Source organism: Tympanuchus pallidicinctus, unplaced genomic scaffold, assembly GCF_026119805.1.
Source record: "Tympanuchus pallidicinctus isolate F22 unplaced genomic scaffold, pur_lepc_1.0 scaffold22, whole genome shotgun sequence".
Lineage (NCBI taxonomy): Eukaryota > Metazoa > Chordata > Aves > Galliformes > Phasianidae > Tympanuchus > Tympanuchus pallidicinctus.
The window spans coordinates 18,780,636-18,795,889 of NW_026294739.1; the positions used below are offsets into that span (position 1 = coordinate 18,780,636).

General features: G+C 51.7%; 1 protein-coding gene across 2 annotated transcripts in view; it reads left to right on the forward strand.

The window, feature by feature from the left end:
- Positions 1–2,788: 2,788 nt before the first annotated feature.
- Positions 2,789–15,254, forward strand: part of PLD1 (phospholipase D1) — a 46,517-nt gene continuing 34,051 nt past the window's right edge. Inside the window, exon 1 of one of the 2 annotated variants that reach the window (XM_052685768.1) lies at positions 2,789–2,806. The gene's annotated coding sequence lies outside the window, so the exon portion shown is untranslated. Of the gene's footprint in view, positions 2,807–10,290; positions 10,451–15,254 lie in introns of those variants that run through there. The other variant, XM_052685767.1, reaches the window with a different exon arrangement.

Consider the following 15,254-nt stretch of genomic DNA (forward strand, 5'->3'; position numbering starts at 1 on the left):
TAGTGAGTCTCAGAAATGAGGCCAGTAAGGCTTGCTGAGACTCAGATGCATTTTGCACATTAAATATTCTACCACTGCTTCTGTTGAACAGAGAAGATACTAATCATAGAAATCCTAAGTGGTTTGGATTGGAAGGGACCTTGAAGCCCATCCATTCCACTGCCCCTGCCTTGGGCAGAGACACCCCCAACTCAGTCATCCAACCTTAGTGCTGCCACTGAGCTGAATTACTGGTCCGTTGGCACCACTTCCTTCTCCTAAAGTTTGGGCAGGGCACAGTGCTGGGAAATGCAGAACTCCAGTGAAGCTATGTGACAGCCTGGCATCATCACAGGATACACGACATGGCTTCCTCCTAGAAAAGACTTGGAGAACTACTGGTGCAATAGCTGATATTTTACTCAGTCATCTTATTTGTGTGCTGGTATGACTAGCAATGACAACAAGCTTCCTAACAGCACCAACTCAGGTCCATACATTTCAATTTGAACAGTAAAATTAGCAAAACAAGAACAAAGACAGGAAGATCTCCATTACCGGGCCAGTCTGGAAACCAGACATCAGGCTGCACTAATGGCATGGCATGAAGATTACCTTTATGCAGCCAAGATCCTGTATCAGCAGGAAGGATTCTTTTCCTTCTGATTCTTCCCTTGCAGACCACTGATCAAAGCAGTTTACACTTGAGAAAGTAAGTGTCACTGCTGCCATCTAAACTGCAGTCAGCCTGGTCAACGCTAAGAAAGCCATGAGGATTTGTCTTCCTGAGTTCCATTTCCCGTTATTCAGTGCTTGTGAGCGCAGAGCTCCCAAGCCAGGAGGGCAGGGCAGGTAATTTCTGCTTCCCCAGCCACTCAGCCAGCCTGGCTGCCAGAAACACTGTGGAGCCCTGTTGTCTCCTCTGGTGCATGGTGTGCTGCATTCAGCTCTTTACAGCCGTCTGTGTCTACCAGCTCACAAGCACTGCGGTGGCTTATGTAAACCACAGAGAAGTGCTGTGCCTGTCTGTTGGTAATTCTTAGCTCGCACCACCAGGCTCTTGCCTTAGCAGCACCTGCAGTTTGACAGCTCTGTAGCATGTATTGCCCTGAAGCTTCATCCTTGAGCAAAAGCAGAGGAGCTGCTCTCCACCGGCAGGCAGTCCGGGTCCCAGCTCTGTCTCCTTTTATCAAAATGACCTTATTTGACAAAATATTCTCATCTCCATTAACACATAACGGCTCGGCTAAGTCTCGTTCTCTGCCTCCTCAAGCAAACCTTGCTCCTCCCAGCAAACCCTTGTGACTGCAGGATCCAAAGAGACCACCCCTTTCCTATCCTAATTTGGGCAGAAACCTTATTAGTTGGTGTCTGATGCTCCCAAGCACACTGGAGTTTTCCCACTGCACTATGCTGATTCCCAAGCTCTGCTAGCACAGCTGCCAATAAAAACGCCCTTTTTAAATCCCAATCCTATTTTCCCCTGCAGAAGCCAGCACAACCCGGCAGCTTTGCTGGCACAGCCCCGGGAAGGCTGTGAATTCATCTTTCCAGGGAACTACAGCTCCCAGAAGACAGCTCGTCTACTGACACTGAGCTTCCTCGTTGCGAGGGAGCCCTTATGGGAAGGGTTTCAGAAGGAAGGACTCCGCTTCATGACCCTTAGCAATCTCTGCTGTGCTCGGTCCTTAACGAGCGTTACTGCCCCTAATTAAAACAGGTTCTTTTCCAGGCTCTTTGCTGAGTGCTGCCCGGTGAAGCCGCGGATAGCGGCACCTCTCCAGCATCCCCCTGTGCGCGGTGCTGAGATCTCCTGGAGTTCGTCTGAGGCTGATGAGATCGGAAGGCAGAGGCGTTCCTTGATGGCATCTTTGCAAAGCCCTGTTTCCAAAAGCGCCGATGTTCGGCGCAGGAGAAGCCGGCTGCAAATCAGCCATCAGAGTACATTCTGGCAGGGATCCCAGGTCCCAGCCTGGCACGTGCAGAGCATAAAGTGTGGGATTGGCTTCCAGCAAACCAAAGGAATTGAGTAATGAGCGGTGTTGTCTCTCCAATCCTTTAAGAATGCAGTGGGATTTGGGTTCCAAGAGTGAAAAATCAGTCTGGCGTTTCAAGACTGCCACGTTTTCCTGGTCTGAGGCTGATCCTTGTGCTTGAATTCTAGAGAAGCAAATTTTAGTTGCTGAATTTGCCCCTCAAACCACACAGATACTCTTCCCTGGAAAGCTGCAATTTCAGCAAACATTATGTGTGATGTTGGGCATATATAGAAAATAATTTGCTAGCAGCTGTACCTGGCCATGCCCTTCCACTTCCTCCCAGCTTGTTCTTCGAAAGCCTGCCAGGATCAGGTTTGCACCAGAAGTGGTAGAGAAGAGAGAGAGCAGAAAATAAAAATAACAAAAAAGCAAAGCCGCCCCATCAAAATATTTTTGGAAGATTTGAAATAGCAACACACTGTTGTTTTTTGGGTTTTTACTTTTTTTTTTTTTTTTTTTTTTTTTTTTTTTTTTTTCCAGCTATTTGGTAGAAAGTTCCTTCTCTCTGCCTTTAAAACAAAACCCAGCAGATGAACTCATATGGGGGGGGCGGAAAGGGAAGACCATGAACTGCATGCGGGCTTCGGCGTTTGGGTGCAGCACTGGGTGACGTGGGGAGCAGGAAGCACTGCTGTGAGCCACAGCAAGCTATGCTGGGCAGCTGGGAGCCGTGCCTCCCATGCCTGCTTCCCCCATTGCAGGCCAGCAGCCCCAGGAGCAGCCACAGCCATTGGGAGACCCCACGGATTAGGGAAGAAGTGTCTTTTTGGCCAACACAAAAAGTACAAGTAAGTTCCGGTCCTCTGCATAGCAATCTGCCTGGAAAGACACAGGTATGAATGGCATGACTCAAAGCAAATAGCTGCCCTTGTTGTCCAGGCTCCAAAACCTTGGGTGTGCTCAGCTGGAAGCCCTGTGTCACGAGATGCCTGTGACCCAACAGCACAGCAGCGTGCATTGCTCACTGGTGTGTGCAGGGGGCTGTGCCCTGCACAGCTGGGCTGCTGGGCAACACAATGTGGCTCAGGTGTGTGTTCCTTCCATGCACAAAAGGCAAAACAGAGGGATCTGGCACCCCACGTCTGCTTTTGTTTGGAGGTTTAATGACTGATACCCATAAGGCTGTATGTATGCAACTGGCTGTTCTATTTGCATTCTTCATATATATATGTAATTAGTAATTTTTAAAAAGCTGTGATGGGACACTGCTTGCCAGCTGAGGCAGCACAAAATTCCGTTGAAATGCAAAAGTGCTGAGTGCTTTTCCTTCAATATTTTCCTCCATTAACAGAGGTCCTGCTGGATTAGCCGGGTAAATAGGCGTTGCTGCACCCTTTGGTAAATACTGTGCAGCTCAGCATTGCACTCCTGGGCTTCAGATAAACACCTGTGTCCAGGTATTTCCTCGAAGAAGACAATCCTGTGCTGTCGTGTCCTCTGGGTTTCTTTGCTGAGCACGCTGCGGTCTTCCCTGCATTCTGGGTGGAACTGCAGGGAGGTGGAAATGCCCTCCTGGTGTCTGTGCTGCTGACACCGTGGTGAGTATGAACAGAACAACTGCATGCACTCTGCTGGGGTGTGCGTATGGCCTTTGTGCTCCTCCAGTTGTTTTCTTTTTCTCCTTTTCTTCCTTCTTTTCACTTTTCGTTCTATGAAAAAGCCTCTTTTACTCAAACTGTACAAAATGGCTGGGGCTCTCCAAAAAGAGGAAAAAGAGCAATAGAGAGTGATGCAACTGTTTTTAGTGAAGTGCTTGAGGAAACTGGAAGCAGTGTGCTGGCAAACTGGGACTGATGTCTGCTTTATCTTGCAATTAAAACTTTGGAATGGCAACAGACTGCACTTGGCCTTTTTGCTTGTGTGCTTGCCAAAGGGTAAAATAACTTCTTTGAGCCTAGCTTGATGCTTCCTCACAGATTCTCAGTACAGCTGAAAGAAAACAACATCTGTGCAGCTTGTTCCTGTTGGAGGTGGCATCCACCCCAGCATGGGTTTTCCTCCCCCCTTGCTCTTTGGAGCAGTGGTTGCTTTGCAGCATGGGAGCAACCTGCTGCTGCTGCTGGAGGATTTCTGCTCAGCTCACAGCCTGTGCCACTGTGCCTCGGGACTGCTCTGCTAAAGTGGATGGAGCTGCACGATGGCTGTCAGTGACACTGCCCTGGGCTTGGTGCTGCAGCAGGGCCACAGTTGGAGCATCCCTGTGCCCCCTGCCCTTTCTCACATCCTAGGGAAGGTCTGGATCAGGCCAGCTGTGGGATTTACGTATGGAATGGAGGACACGGGTTTCAGAATGTTCTAACTCAACAGGAGTGCACTCAGAGCAAAGTCTGAGCACTGCCTGCTGCTCAGCACCAGTCCCATCTGCCATCACCACACACACCCACAGTGAGTCACCCTGAGCTGCTGGGGAGACACTACAACAAAACCTGAGCTGGAAGGTCCCCGGGAATCCCAGTGCAAGCATATAGATAGAAAGTGCAACAGGGCAGTGTTCCAACAAGAAAATCTGGATCTGGAAAGTTTTGAAACAGGGTGGGGATTAAAAAAAGAAAAAGGAACAAAAGAAAAGCAGCTGCCTTGCTTGTGGCTGTGCCTGGGCAGCACTGCGTGCGAATTTGGAGCGTTTGGGATGGGAAGTGACATCTGCTTTGTCTGACCACCTCCCCACCAGGCATGGTTGCCATTTTTTGGTGTGAATGCTGGACTCCTGGTCATCCATTCTGCCCTGCTGTGCAAAGCAAGCTGCAGGGTTTGTAATCTCTTTGAGCAAGCATAGCTTCTGGGAGGAAAAACCCCAGTCTTTAATGGAGGTATTGTCAGTGGGGTGATTCTGGCTCACCTTTGGCAGCTGGATGGGTCTGGATCATTTGGTGCACTCTGACACTCAGCCCTGTCCTGATAACAACCAGAGGGCTCAGGGGATGCCCACGTGCAAGCAGTGTTTTTTGCATATGCTTAATTAAAGCAGAGGAAAAAGAAATGAATGGGGAAACATGGGCAGGGCGTGCTCCAGAGAGAGCAGTGCATACACCGGGTCACTGTTACGCAAGGAAAGGGAGAGATAAACCTGATAAAATCAACTTAAATGATGCAACCACTCGCAGGCTTCCTATCCTTCCTTTGAAACCTACTTTACAAACAAAACTCTGGGGAAAAAGAAGCGGGAACTTCAGAAAGTTTTACTAACCCAGGCAGGAATGATTCACGGTGCAGGCATGTGAGCAGCACGACCTCCTGAGCAGGGCAGGCACAGAACCTGTGCTAAAACTGGAAAAAACGCTTGCAGTGATTTTCTTTACAGCACACCCATCTGGACAGAACATGAGCAAACCACTGCCCCTGGCAGAGGCAGGGCCTCACCAGGCAGAGTGGGGTGGGTGGTGGATGTGCTGGTGTGGGCTGAGCCACGGGAACTGCCTTGGCCTTTTCAGAAAGAAAAACACAGCAGTGCTTACCCATGCCTGTCACAGGGCAGACTTGCTCCTTTCCGTGGCTTGTTGCTGCAAGTACACTTTATCCCAGACAAAGGCCTCTTCTCAGGAGTTCTGAATGGTTGTTCTGAACTATTGACAAGCTTGGAGTGAACAAAACAGGCTCTTCTTTCTTCTTCTGTGAGTATAATAAATAGAAATGTACTATGGTAAAGACTCAATGGAATATAATATGTTGTTACAGGAGGAAATGTGTATAATTTTGTTCCCAGACAACAGCAACTGAGGGATGCTGCAGGGAACTCCTCGCAGTGATGGGGTCTGAGCAGAGAGAGGAAATTAGGTCCTGTGCCTGGGAGAGGGAGAGGCTTTGTGAATGAGGAGCAGGTCTGAAAGATGCTGGTTTTGGCCTAATTGTGCTTGAATAACGAACAGTGCAGCTGGAGAGGGCACTAGGGGTCACCACTGCCTTATCTGTGTCATCTCAAATCAGGACTAAGATAAATGACGCAAAAGAAACCAAATCCAGGCTATGCTTTTGTTTTCTCTTTCTTTCTCCCTTTCTTTCTTTTCTTTCTTTCTTTCCTTTCTTACTTTTCTTTTTCTTTCCTTCCTTCCTTCTTTTTCCTTTTCCTTTTTCCCGTGAGTTGGACAGCTTGCATTTTACTTCCTTTTTCTCTTTTTCTCTGCTCCGGGCTGCCTGCCTTCTGTCAGCCAGCACCTTGAAGGATGCATTCAGGGAGGAGCAGAGGAGCTGCACGCAAACCCCTTCTGTGCAGCTCCCATTCACTCAGAGCAAGGGTTGGGCAGACAGCGTGTGCCAAGTGAGGCAGAGTCACATCGCGGCCTTGGCGTGTTTCTGCAAGAACTGATTGCTGCAATGAATGGCAGCCTTGTAGTCAAGAGAGTTCCTCCTGACACATTTTGCTCTGCCCTACCAGTAATCCCATGTGTGGAGCTCTTTGTCCCCTGTTGTCCCACCACAGATAAGGATCCCCAGTTCTCACACAGCCGCCTCTCACGTCTGCACCGGGAGGGGGATCTGTGCCCAGGCTGTGAGCAGAAATGCAAATCCTCTTTTCTGATGTCTGGAAGTAACCATCAGTGTGGGCTGACTGTATTGTCTGAGTTTTGGAATCGTGCTTTTTAAGGCGGGATGCAAGGTGTGTGGGGAGGAAGGCTGATTTTACCGAGGCAGGTGATGTGTCTGCATGGTGCCCTGGGATCAGACGGGTGTTTACGGCACACCAGAGAACACAGGCACAGATATGCATTCTTGGGCCAGCACCGAGGTGATGGAGCTACCTGGAGAGCGTTATTTTGATGGCAGGTTCTGGAGAAATGTGGGACTTGGGCCGGCCCAGCACTTACAGGGCCGAGCGATGGCACCAGCAGAGCCGGGTTAATGTCAGCCCAGGTACACGTGTTCTGTGGTCGTGCCTTCATCCAAAGTGGGGGAGTTCTCTGCTTTATTTTAGGGTTTTATGTAACGCCCAGCTTATATAAGCCTTTGTCTGTTAACAAAACAGGTGGAGCATATCTGGCGTAGATTTGTCGCTGAAGAAACACTCATTACTTAACTCTTACTCAAGTGCTCGTTATATACTCTAAGAATATTTGTTAGTTCCTTTCTAGCTGCCAATAATAACGTACCTCCTTGACAACCTGCTATGGATGAATGATAAAACATGTAATTCACCCATTTAATGAACTACGTCTCAGAATACATTAGAAACAATGCTACTGATGTAGACAAGGGAAAACCAAGGCATCCCCAAACCCTGGTCTCGGGCTGCATCTTGCTTGCCTTTGGGCAGGGGACAGTTTGGGGGTGCTGGTAGGGAGAGAAGAATGGTTTGGCCTCACAGGGAGTGGAGGGGCAGCTGGAGATCCTGGGCAGGAGAGGACTGTGAAAATTGTTTTTGGATGGACTGGCTGAGCTCGCTCAAACCTGCCATTCCTGCTACTGCTCAGCTTTAAATAGCAAGCCAGCGTGCATCTCTACTTAGCACCATATGAGCCGGTTTGCACTCTCCTTCCTCCAGACACTGCTGGCTCACTGATCTGCCTGGCACTGCTGGGAGCTCAGAGCAGCGCTGCACAGCACAGCAGCTGCACTTCCAGTGCCCAGGCCTGGCCCTGCGGCCACATGAGGGCATCCCGGTACCCACATGGCCCTTCACAGCCCCAGAGCAAGTTGGAGAGTTTTTTCCGTTTTCATTCATTCTTCTCCCTTGAGAGCAAAAAAAAAAAAAATGGACCCAAACAGCGAGAGATTTGTTTTTGTTTCCATGGGAATTCTGTGAGAAGGGGAAGGTGTGAAAGCAAACTGAAATATCCTGGCCAAGTGCGATGGTGCTCAGCGCCTGGGCAGCCACGGAGCCATCTCACAGCAACCCAACCTGGGGGTCTGCTGTCCCCTGGCCGGGATGGGGCTGTGGGAGCTGCGTGCAGAGCCACAGTGCAGGACTTGGCTGTGAGACACGACTACAGCTCCCAGGAGGCAGCGTGGCACGGTGGCACAGTGCCCAACTTCCTCCCCTGCCTCTTCCTCCCAGGGGGTGGCAGCCGCTTCCCTGGGAGGATATGGGAGGAGGGAAACAGAGCGGAGGAGAACTGCTCTCCCCGCTGCAAGAATGCTGTCTGTGAGGCCTGCAGGAGCTGATGGCAGCTTTCTCCCAGCACGTGCTGCTTGCTGTCGCTGAGAGCAGCTCTTGGCAGGGTTCTGGGTGCACTGCTGGCCTCTGCTCCTCCCCTCCCCCGTGCTTGGCTATCACGGTGCCCATGGGTGAGACCAGAGCACTGGGCTTTGTGTAAAAGAAAAGAATCAATAAAATCTCCATTTTTTTTTTCCTTCAGCTGGAGGGCTGTGTTTGCTATGCAGCAGCACAGGCTGCCAACCCATGCCCAAAAAGCCCTTCTGCAGATGTCTCTGTGTGCATTATGTATCCCAACTCCTTCTTTGGTGTTTCCTTCTTTTCTTAAAGAGAAGGAAAAACGTGACAAAATAGCAGCTAAAAAAAATAATAATATTAGAAATAACCATGACATTGTCCCTAACATTCCAACAATGGTTTTCCAGAGCCCAGCTGCGTGACTCCCTGTGTGACACCACGCAATGTGCTCCCCTTGGATAAGCACACACATGGCATCCCTGTGACAGTGGGAAGCGCCCTTGGAGAGCTGCACAGGCGGTTCTGGAGGCCAAAAGTCAGTAGGAGCAGAGAACAAAGGAACCCCCAGCCCTGCCTGCCCTGCAGTCACCCAGCAACACTGTGTTTCTTCAGGGCTGAGGTATTTGACAAGGTATGTGCTGCTCATCCGCTTTGTGCATTGCCTCTGGCTCAGGGAAGGTGATGGCAATGGTGCTCGGGATGGGGGGAAGTGTGGTACATAGGTGCCATAGTGCTCGTGAAGAGGTTTGTAAGTAAGCCTTACCTAAATATGCATTAACTAAGTTACTGTTCATGAATTCATTAGAACTCAGCTAGCCAGATGTGGGCATGGCGTGTGCTGTCCCACCCGGGATGGGAGCAGGCATGGTCCAAGCAGTTGTGGGGTCAGCAGGGGAACCTGAGCAGGTGGCAGAGATGGGGCATCCCCTCCAGGCAGCGCCCTGAGGAGTGCTCCCCCCCCTGCCCTCCAACACTTCCCACCCCATGTTGCCATGAGCAGTGTGAGGCAGCGTGTCCAGGCTTTGCCTGAGCTTTAGAACAAGATGGGGATGTCACTACCAAAGGGTGACTTTCCATCATTTCCATTTCTCCTGTTCTTTGCTTCAGAGTTCCCTCTGCTCGCCTCCAATGCTTTCCTGATGCTGAGTGCTACAGATGCCCATGCTATCCTCTCACCTGATGCCACCTACACTCACAGCTCCCTATGATGCTGAGCGGAGCAGCGTTGGAGCTCAGCACCAACAGAAACCGTGTTGCAATTCTGCTGGGAACTGAGCTCAGATTGGCCAGTCTGATTTTAGGTGTGAAGGGCATCACCCACACTGTTCTCAGTGAGCCACCAGTCAGCCAAGACAGGGGAAACCCACTTTGAACAGGCTAGCTGATAATGGGGCTGTTTAAAAAATGCAATAAATCCTTTAAGGAGGAAAACTATCATAACATCCATGTTGAAACCTTAGCACAGAGACTGAAGTGGGAATGCTGAATTCCCTGGAACAAGTCACCATGATGGCCCTGTGTGGCTGCAGCAAGGGAGGCTGTGGCACTGCAGAGAGATTTGGGAATGCTCCCAGCACCCCAACACGGCTGCCAGAGCAGCTCAGCGTATGGAGGGCTTTGCTTTTCTATTTGTCACTTCAGTGCTTTTCTATCTGTCCCTTCCCTCAAAATCTACTTTTCTGCCTACTCAAAAGCGCTTTGAGAGTGTGTATGGGGAGCAGTATGAGAAATGCAGCATTTGCATACTGATCAGAAACAGACAGTATGTGACCATAATTATTAAGTTGTCTCACCCTAAAAACACCATTACCTGTGTATTTAACTCACTGTTAATTTGCTCTGGCTTTCTCGTTTGCTCCCCTAGCCAGAGGAGGCTTATTCCCACGCAGCAACCGAGAGGGCACAAGAGAGGAAGGCGAGTCCTCCCGGCGGAGCTGTGCTTCTGGTCTTCTTCCAGCGTGCAGCACATCTCTGCTTTGAAAAAGCAAACTTTCTCCCCGTTCCTAACGAGCGCTCATCGCTTGTTATTTTTCCCTCGACCGCAGAGCGCCCTGCCCCGCGATGAGCCACAACCTCCTCCTCCTCTCCCCGCTCCTCCTTCCCTCTCTGCTCTGTCCCACGCCCGCCGCTGTCGGGGAGGGGTTTCCCGCAGCCCGCCCCGCTCATAGGCTGGCAGCGGCCGGTCCGAGGTTGGGGCCGGCGTCGGGGTGCAGCGGGGCGAGGTGCGGCCCGGCCCCGCCGCTCCGGGACGGGACAGCACAGCACAGCCCGGGACGGGACGAGCGCTCACGGCGTCATGGAGCGGCCGCTGCTCCGGGGGCAGGAGGTGGGTGCGGTGCGGAGCGGCGGGCCGTTCGCCCTGCCTTTCTTTTCCTGCCGGTGCAGGGAGAGGAAGGGTTGGGGCTTGCGCTTGGGACGTGTATTTGCGGGCTCTCCCCGCGCGGTGCCGGGAGCAAACTTCACTCCCGGGAGGTGCCGTCCGCACCGCTCGCGCTACGGATGCGTCCCTGCTGCTGCTGCGCGCTCCGTGGCTCCGCGCCGGGCGGGGGTCGGGCGGTCGGGGCGGTGCCTCGCGGGCACCCGGCACCCCGTGTGCTGCCCCGCTCCGCCCGAGGGTCGAGACCCGACGGCTTCCCCGCTACGGCCCCGCTCGGCACCCCGGGAGCCTTCTCCACTGCTTGCGTTTTGTCTTTATTTGGCGTGATGCTTCCTTGCTTTGAGAGGTTGCTGCTGGAGATCCGGAGCCCCGAACGCCTGAGAGCTGCCCTGGGCGGTTAATTACTCCAGCAGCGATCCCGCAGCGTGCCCGGGGCTGCGTGCCTTAGTGGCCGCGTTCTGCCTTGAGGTGAACGCGCGGTGCCACGAGGTGGATGTTCTGGGCAGACCGCGTTTCCCTACGGTCCTATCCGCGACAGCGGGTACAGCCGTGTTAATGTCACGTTCCTCGGAAGAGGGATGGCACCGCAGCGCTGCAACAAGCGCTGTTTTGGTACGGCGTTACGTTTCCTAGCTGCTTCCTTTTGCTACTCGGAGGGTGGGAACGCCGTTTCAAGAGTCTTTAATTGCTCAAAAATTAGTCCGTGGCACCCGGCAGCATGAGCTTATGCTGATGGCTCACAGGTGTCAGGACTGCACCTGTGCCCCAGCACTTGGGATGCTCGTGGCAGCCTCAGCCTTGGCCCAGGTTTGGAAACCGCCAGGCTGCCCTTCCTTGTCTTTCAGCTCTGCAGGTGGTCCTTCTGTCAAGGTTTAACTTTTCTGCTTGAGTTTCTCACTGAAGCACCTGTCTGCATGCTTAATTTTGCCTGGATACATAACATCCTCCTTTTTGAGGATTACTGGAAATGGACATTCAGGCTGTGGGCTTTCTGGAAAAGACCCAATGGAGTGATATTGGGGGGGTTTGTGCTCAGAAGCTGTTGCTATGACGAGGGGAGGCAGTTTCCCATGAGATCTTGCAGACCCAGAAGTTTCCTGGGATCAGAACTGCAGTTTCCTTCAGCTGCTGAAGATACAATTAGAGTTAGAAAGAAAGAAAGAAAACGAAAGCAGGAGGCTGGTGAGCCTCGCTGGTGACTTCACTCTTTCAGGAAGCATCCTGAAATCACATGCCTCAACGAGAAAGTTGCACTGCTTTTCTTAATAGCGATTGTAAGGGCTTGTGTCAGCTTGACACTATAATCCCCAGTAATTGGTGAAGTGCTCTTTAGACCACAGGTGTGGCTGCAGCAGAGGAAGGATCCCATGTTTTACAGCAGGGCTGTTCTGCAGCAGAGATTCGGGAAACATCTTTGTGCATGAAGGAAGTGTGGCTGTGCCTGGCTTAGTTACGAGCTGAACTTGGCTTGGTACACATTTTCTCTCCCTGGAAGTGGGTTTAAAGCAAGTTAGCAAATCTTCGTGGAAGGAAGCACGAGGGGAACGTGCTTGCTGCTGGCGCTGCCACCGTTTTATTGCAGGAGAATGGCATCATAAAGCAGGTATCAGTCATAGGGCTTTCTACAGGCTTCTGGATTTGTCCTCCATGAGGGAAACTCTCACTCGAGCCCTCGGTTTGAGTTTCTGTGGGTGCTGGTTCAATGGAGTGCCTGATGCAGGAGCACTGGGAGCAGAGCATGGCCTCACGCCTTGCTCCTACTGTGCATGGGATGGCCTGTGTTGTGTCCTGTGCTCTTGGGGCTATCTGATGGAAATCACATTTCTATTCTTTTTCCCTTCCCCAAACCCTGCCCACCCTTCTTTTGTTGTTTCAGTCTGTGGTCAGGTGTTCCCATACGCATCTGTATGTGATTATTTTACCAGGTATTTCATCGGGTAGCCTGAAGAGCAGAAGGAGTTGGGGGAAGAAGGAACTGGGGGGAGGAGGAGGAGGATAGCTCTGTTCCCAGTGTTTCCCTCCCAAACAAGCACTGTGCTGCTCTCCCTCCCACATGGCACAGGGAGCCCAGAGCAGTGGGAGGCAGCTGGTGCCTGGGGGTAGCAGACACGTGTCCCTGCCCTGCTCTCATGCCTGGGGGAGCAAGGAGAAGGCAGGCTCGTGGATTAACAGGTGGGGCTCATGCCTGATGCTCCCACATCGAGAGTGAGGACTCAAAATGCAGGTTTGTAATGCAAAGATAAAATGGCTGTGCCCAGGAAAGTGGTGGAGTCACTGTCCATGGGAAGTGTTACTGACCCGTGGGGATGTGGCTCTGAGAGACCTAGTGGGCATGGGGGGAATGGCTTGGGGTTGGGTTTGAGGATCTTAGGGGTCTTTTCCAACCTTAATGATCCTATGAAGAAATGGTCCACAGCCCAAAGGAGCTGGCTGTGTAAGGAGAAAAGGTGCAGTAAGGAGGCAATGCAGTGCTGGGGCAGGCATTTAGCAGAAGAGGAAGTGCAGGACTAGCAGTGTCCCCAGCGGGGATGGAGCGCTCCGGCACGACACGAGGACACAGAGGGCACTATGAGACAGACAATATCCCACAGATCAGCATCATGACATGCTCTGTCCAAGTCTGTGCAAGTGGATGATTCACATCCAGTTGTTGTTTCTGCTTATCTCGTTGGGCAGGAACTTGCTTTTCTGTGCTCCCTGTGCCTCGGGGCGCACGGGTCATGGACACGCAGGAGGGATGCGGCACGGAGCCGCTTCAACAACGTGTCTCCCAAAAAGGATCACCTTTTTAAACCAGAATTGCTTCTTTCGCTTTCCTCCCCCAGCACAGCCCCTGTTGTGAACGTTGGCTCTGCATCGTGTCTTGTACTCGAGTGAGGCACAGTTACACGGCGTGGTTGGCCGCTCTGTGTGAAGCATGCAGACGTGTCCATTGCAGTCAAAGGAGCGACTCAGAGAGCAGGCAGTGCTTACTGTGGCCTTTCAGGGGGAAACGTTTTGGTCCTCCTTTCCACTTTTTCTAAGTGTCTATTCCTGTAGCCCTGATGAGATGCTCTAAAGTGTGTTTTTTCCATGACAGAGGTTCCCAGCAAACTGATATTTTTTGCAGGGGTCCCACCCAGCTGTGAGCCCTCCCAGTGCGGAGCGGCAGTGAGTCACAGTACCTTCAAGTGTCTGTGGTGTGACCTATCCCAAGACATTTTGGCAGCAGTTGTGGCAAATGAGCCGTTTTGCTCGCTAGCAGAAAGCACCAGAGATAGGAGAGCTGTCTGAGCTCTGGCAGGGTGCTTTTTTTTCCCCCGAAACGCTGAATGTTTTTCTTTCTGCCAAGCAGCTTTTCTTTTCTCTTTTTTTTTTTTTTTTTCTTTCTTTTTTTTTTTTTTTAATGTGCAGAAAGAATATAACTGCCCACAGAGAACTCTTGGAAAGCATCACTGCTCTGGGAGGCTAGGATGGGAAATATGGGGAGGAATGTGATTAACCTGGCGCTGATGTTGGGAAGGTTTCCTTCTTGCACTGAGCTCGGAGGGCTTAGCTTGCAGGTCATAACCTTGGGGCTCTGATGGCTTCTAGGAAGGGCCATAAGATGAGGGGGATCTGCGGGCATCCCGTGTGCTGGGCTGGGGCTGGGGGAAAGGGGCAGAATGAGCTCTGCTGAGGCTCAGCAGTATCTCCCACTGCCTGCACCATCGTGATTGAGAGAGGGAAGGGAGAAAAAGAAATCCAAGGCATCTGTTTTGTTCTAAGGAAGCTGTTAGTATTGTTGCTGTGTGTAAATGTGCTGTGCTGCATAAATTTGCCGGTATTCAGTTGTATTTAAGCAAGGAACACAGAAGAGGCTTTCTGCTATTCCCTTCCTGCAAGTTCCTTCTTTCTACGTGGCAGTTTTCTGCTGAGTTTGCCTCTTTCTGAGCTTAGTTCCTCAGGTGCTGACCCAAAGTTGAGCAAGCACTGCTGATGTGATCCCCACATAGAAGCAAACTGTCCTGCAGCGCAGTTTCCTGCAGGCAATGGCTCAACAAAGCACCTTTGGATACTTCCGTGTGTGATTTCCAGCAGTGCTGTGAGCAGAGCAAAGCTGTGTTGCTGCTCTGTGGGAACCAGAGGATGAGCAGAACTATTGGAGATCGATCCCTTTGCATTCAGCCACGGAAATGCCATTGCACTGAGCCCAGAGCAGCTGCCTTTGCTGTGCCAGGCTCTGGGTGTCTGCTACGTGCAGCTCGGAGTGTTTGCATTCCTCTATTGGGACCCAAACCCTCCTGCAGACAGGGCCCCCCAAATTCCCTGCGGTCTGGCAGACCCAGAATAGCCTCAGGAGGTGTATGGGATGTATACGTTTAGTTAGTGGAAATATGTCCTGCATTTTTGTATGACGTGTTTGGCTATATATAAGGGGGCAGAAATGCACACCATCCTGACACGGCGGTCCTGGTCATCTCTGCTCATTGTCACTCTGATCCTTTGTGTCATGCTGTCTTCTTGGCAAGCTTTCCAGATGTAGGATTTCTATACAGCTTGTACAGCCTGTGCCAAGAGCTGTGCGTCTGCCAATGCTCCCAAGTGCTGCAACTCTCATCCCTGCCCCAGGAACCCAAACCACGGGCCAACAGCCAGGTGACAGCCAGCCTTAGTCACTGATGAGCACCTAATGGTCGGCTTCCTGGTGGAGGTGGTGCTGCCCGAGGTGGGGCACGGGATGTGCATTCCTGTCATTGCCAGCAAAGGCTGAAACACAGCCCCAGCAGTGAGC